We start from the raw sequence: 6,269 nt of genomic DNA, 5'->3' as shown, positions 1-6,269 counted from the left end.
AAACTCCAAACCTCATTCTAGTAGGCATGATGCTGTGTGTTTGTAGTAAATAACAGTTTGATCACACAGTTCTGCCTCGCCCTAATCCTAACCCCAACCCTAATCCTAACCCCATGTGGCGAAGGGTTCTGCCACATGGTTTCTGAACCTCTGTTGAGGTGGGTTGTTCTTCAGGGTTTTGGCGGGTTGTTCTTCAGGGTTTTGGCAGCTCAGTAACACAAAAACTCACCTCAAAAGCCGCTCGTACGACCGAAACTGGAGATGGGGTCGGTGTGAGTGTATTATTTCCTAACCCAACCCTGATCTCACCGGACCGCCTCCTCATGAAGACAAGAATAACAGGATGGCCTCATATTTATAATCTGTCTGTCTGTCAGTCTGTCTGTCTGTCTGTCAGTCTGTCTGTCTGTCTGTCTGCCTGTCTGCCTGTCTGTCTGTCAGTCTGTCAGTCTGTCTGTCTGTCTGTCTGACAGACTGGATGTCAGACTTGAACTCAGATGGAGCTGAAATTAAAGCACAAGGAAGAAAATGTTCAATGTTCCATCACACATATTATAGATGCGTTAGAGATATTAGAGATATTAGAGATATAGATGTGTTAGAAATATTAGAGATATATCTGTGTTAGAGATATTAGAGATGTAGATATAGAAGCGTTAGAGATATTAGAGATATAGATATAGAAGCGTTAGAGATATTATAGATATTATAGATAAAGATGCTTTAGAGATATTAGAGATATTCGAGATATAATTGTGTTAGAGATATTAGAGATATAGATGTGTTAGAGATATTAGAGATATAGATATAGAAGCGTTAGAGATATTATAGATATTATAGATAAAGATGCTTTAGAGATATTAGAGATATTCGAGATATAATTGTGTTAGAGATATTATAGATATAGATGCATTAGAGATATTATAGATATTATAGATAAAGATGCTTTAGAGATATTAGAGATGTAGATATAGAAGCGTTAGAGATATTAGAGATATTAGAGATATAGATGTGTTAGAGATATTAGAGATATAGATATAGAAGCGTTAGAGATATTATAGTTATAGATGCATTAGAGATATTATAGATATTATAGATAAAGATGCTTTAGAGATATTAGAGATATTAGAGATATTACAGATCTTATAGATGTAGATGTGTTAGGCAGCTGCAGATTGGAGGTGTGTGATGTCACTCTGACCTCTGACCTCTGACTGTTCGTGATGTCACAGCAACACAAACAGGAGCAGAGACTCTGATGTTCTTTAAGACAAATAGAGCATACACAATCTCTGACTCACACACACACACACACACACACGCACGCACGCACACACTCACACAGACACACAGACACACACACACACACACACACACACACAGACACACACACTCACACAGACACACACACACACTCCTCTGGTCTTTTTTCAGACAAAAAGCTTGAATGTCTAATTAACCCTAAAGATTCACACTGTGACCTGGAGCTGCAACACACACACACACACACACACGCACGCACACACACACACACACACACACACACACACACACACACACACACACACGCACACATATCCACACACACACACACACACAACACACACGCACACACACAAACAACACTCTCCTTCTTAATTACATTAGGCTGAAATCAATTACCACACACACACACACACACACACACACACACACACACACACACACACCTCCAGGCTGACAGAATTCGCTTCATCAGCCACAGATGTGAGACATCGTGTGTGTGTGTGTGTGTGTGTGTGTGTGTGTGTGTGTGTGTGTGTGAAGAAGCTGTAGTCCCTGCTTGATGTAATAAACTGCATGTGATGGAATTAATTTTGTAATAAAATGAATTTGTAGTCCATCAAAGAGTAAAGAGGGCGGAGCTGTGAGGAGAGGTGTCACTCGGCATGTGAAGAGGAGTGTCTCCTGTCAGAACAGCACATCGCCACATGGACGAGCTTCAGCTGATGCAAAGCCAAGCCACGGCACAGACGCTGAGAACAGAATCCTACTAACACCTGGGAACTGTCTTTAGATTAATTACAATCTGATGTCAGGACAGAGGTGAGAGGTGGCTTAACGTGAACGACAGATTAGAACGCAGTCCTCATATTTTATACAGGAATATTTGTGTTTCAGAACAACCCGTCTGTCTATCCTCACAAAGCCTTTTCTCTCAGAACATCTGCTTATACCAATGTGACAAAACTTGAACTCATTGTAACTGAACCTTAAACACAGCGAGGCCTCACCTGAGACAGGTGCTGCTCTGAACTGTGTTTGATGTTCTGCAGCTCACCTCCTCCTGAACACCAGACCCTGTTTCCTACAGGAGACACCTCGCTCAGACATGACAGCATGTGGGAACACTGGGAAAACACTTCTGTTCAAATATAAAACACATCAGGACATTAGAAAACCTGAGACACACACATGAAAGCTCTTACTGAGAAAACTGAACAGCAGCCAGTCAGGGCCTCAGCTCTACAAACAGACCCCAGGTCAGCCATGTGGAGGACTTTGTGTGGAGGCGGTGAAAGAAAGAGGCACAGGAGGACATCGTCTGTGATGAAGATGAGATTTTGTGGCCGTGCGTAGTTTGATTTTGTTCTGTTGTTTTATTTTTGCTTTACATATTATGTATGTATGTTTATTTCTGTCTGTCAGCTCAAACCCTGGTTTCAGAACAGCTAATCCATCGGCCTAATGAGAGGCTCTCTGCCCAAAATAACACATTTGTCTGCAAAAGGCTCTCACCATGACAAAACAAAATATTTTCCATGTTTCAATATTTCCCTCAAACAACTCAACTTCTGCCCAAATGAGTAGATTCCTTCAGTCAGCTCTACTGTACTGTAACACAGCTGACAGCCTTTTGACAGACTTTGAGGTGAAATTTTACTGTGTTGATGGGAAAACTGAAATACTGTAATTCACATACAGTATTACACAGAAAAACTCAAAGGAACTGAAAAAAATACAGAATATAATTTATAGGCCCTTTTCTGTAGGTGCATCCTGATTGATGGTGATTGGTGATTGGTGGAAAGGGCAGTGATGCAGGTGCACTAGTGATTTCATAGAAATGCAGGTGCAAAAGAGTGTGAAAAATGTGTGAATCCAATGAAAAGGTATGAACACATTTGCAAAAGAAAACTTCTGCTGTGGTTTGGAGGTGAAGATGACGACAAAGTGGATCCCAGTTTCATTATACTGGAAAAAAATGATTGAAAAAAACTGTACTGTAAAGTACAATATACTCTATACTGTATTTTTATTTTTTGGTTATTTTGGAAACAGCTGTTACTGTGAAAAGATGCTTAATTTCTATTTTGAGTTTGCAGAACTCTTTTTGAAGAAATAAATGAAAAGCAGTGAAACTGCAGTGTTTTGTGTTCAGTGTGTTGTTGTGTTGCTGCTGATGTCAAAGTGTGTTCATATGATGGAAATGTGGATCAGAGTTTCATTCTGACAGAGGATTTTGAAGTTTTGATGACAGAGCTTCAGTTTGTCATAAAGGGGAGGGTTTATCTCCAGGTGTTGGGTCTTACCTGCTCGTGTTCAGAGTTTTGGCAAAGCGAGCGAAGCTTCTGCAAAATGAGTTCAAGCAATCAAAACAAAAACAAAAAAAAAAACTGTAGTATGTATGTGCAGACAGCGCGTGCATCATGTATGTGTTTACAGTGACTGCCTAAAATATTACATGATTACTGAAATGGTTTTGGTTTTTGCATTGTCTGTAATGTTTTAATTGGGGCTGGGGAGGGGGGTTAAGCACACAGATGTATGTATGCATGTAAGTAAAGACGAACATACAGTAACAGTTTTATGGCACCAACACGACTGCTGACTGTTTTCAGGTCTGCTAAGAATAATAAAAACAGTAATGATCATATAAAAATATAACTTTGATAATAAGACAGGAAGAACCAGAGCTCAGTACACACACACACACACACACACACACACACACACACACACAGACACACACACACACACACACACACACACACACACACACACACACACACACACACACACACACACACACGGAGGCTGTCATGTGGTGTGAATCAGATCTGAAGTGACAGGTCACTCTGTGGCCTTTAGCAGCCAAACCAAGGGGTTGTTCAGTGTGTGTGTATGTGTGTGTGTGTGTGTGTGTGTGTGTGTGTGTGCATCTTAAGAATGTTTACAGGTGCCCCCCCACACACACACCCTGAGGAGCGGTGACTCCTCCCCCCGTGGGGAGCATCAGGGCTCAGCCACTGACAGGAAGTGACAGCAGAGCAGCGAGCATCTGATGTTGTTTCCATGGCAACCACAAAGCAGATTACAGCCAGGAAAGCAGGTAACAGATTTCCAGGTGTTGATCCTGCCTACCTGTGCTAACCGACGTCAGCATGTTGAAACATGATTGATGGATTATTGATTTCCTGCTGAGCTCTGGTTGATATTTACCTGATCAGCTGACAGAGCAGCTTCCTGTTTGTAAACCCTTTGTTTTCCTCTTCCTCCTCCTCCTCCTCCTCTTCCTCTTCTTCCTCCTCCTCCTCTTCCTCCTCCTCTTCCTCCTCCTCCTCTTCCTCCTCCTCTTCCTGTCCTTCCTCCAGTTGCATTGTGGGTCATCCTGTGTGAGGGTGATTGACAGTTCAGCCTGCAGCGGTAAAGCTGCTGTGCTCTGATATGCAAATGAGGGGGTGTGGCACCACACACACACACACACACACCCAACACACATCAAAGGGGTCGCTGTGTTTGTGTGTGTGTGTGTGTGTGTGTGTGTGTGTGTGTGTGTGTGTGCCTCTTATACTGGTCTGAACTGGTCTGAACTGGTTTAGTCTGACTCCCTGGGCTCGCAGTCACTGCATCCTGGGCCAAGCCCCACCCAAACCACTGTGACTGGCCTAAAGAAATGCAGCAAATACAGCAAGCCAAAGCCTTCTCAGGTGGTCTCAGGTGGTCTCAGGTGGTCTCAGGTGGTCTCAGGTGGTCTCAGATGTAGGGTTGGGAATCGAGAACCGGTTCCCATTTGGAACCGGTCCAAAATGACTCAATCCATCGGAATCGGTCGTGTCTACATGTTATCAGTTCCTTTAATGATTCCTCATATTCCTGCGTCTCGCAAATTTAATAAACGACCTCTTCAACCAGAACTACCATGGGCAGACGAAAGTATGGCTACAATTTACCAAGAAAGACAGCATTTTGCAACCTGCCATTTTTGCAAGGCAGAAATAACGTGTAAAGGAGGAAATACGTCTCATATACTGAAACACTTTAGCAGCAAACACGGCGTTAAACATCAACAGTGCCGAGTGTTTGACAGCCTGCGCCGGCAAGCCAGCTCCGCTAATGAAGGCAGGATCAGCTACGACAAAATCAATCAGCAGCAGAAGATGTGTGGGGATATTACTGCCTGCCGAGTGGGTTCAGATTTACTACACATCCAGGTTTTTAATAATTAGTCAGTAAACTTGGCATTGTCTGACGCAGGCTGGAAGATGTGCACTTTTATTAAGCATTATTACACAAGAGGGTAATGACGGTCAAGCACACCCTCGGGTGTAATAATGCGATTATACAACAACTACCAACAAAACAAAATGTATAATCAAAATGTATTCAAACTGTGGGCATTTCGCTCTCCAAATATCAAAGTTTTTTGCTCGTATTCTCTCCGTTTCAGTGGAAACACATGAGATCTGACGGTAATTAGTCCTTGTCAGCAGCCAACTTGGGCTTATCATGTTTTCTAGACATCGTGATTTCCCAAAACTGAATAAATACACACACAGCAACACAAAACTGCTCTGCTAGCTCAATCATGTTGGAACTATCAGCTGGAAAAAATGTTTTTTTCAAGGACTGATAGTTATACTCCTGCCGACTTCTCAGTCATTTTTAATCTAACAGTTGCCAGGACGACTCACCGACACAGCTGATCTTTACCTACAACCAACATACATTAACAATTAGATTTAAATACAGGCTACTGCTTTCCAGTGTCGGGGCCACAACAAACATCTGTCTTTTCATAAACTCACCGGCAGATGTTTTATGTCAGCTGGGGGTGTGTCACTCCAATTTAACGTCAGCTCCGATTAATGTGGCTAAGCAGCAAAAGTAAGGACAGTAAGCAGTCACATTAAGGCTGAACAGAGTTATAGAATCACCTTTTCAGGCTGTTATCAATTTACCTCTGAAATAAAGACGACACTTTTCACAGATGTGTTGATTTATTAAAT

The sequence above is a fragment of the Myripristis murdjan genome, chromosome 17 (assembly GCF_902150065.1).
Source record: "Myripristis murdjan chromosome 17, fMyrMur1.1, whole genome shotgun sequence".
Lineage (NCBI taxonomy): Eukaryota > Metazoa > Chordata > Actinopteri > Holocentriformes > Holocentridae > Myripristis > Myripristis murdjan.
The sequence above is the reverse complement of the archived record's forward strand: the minus strand, read 5'-3'. Positions refer to the sequence as shown.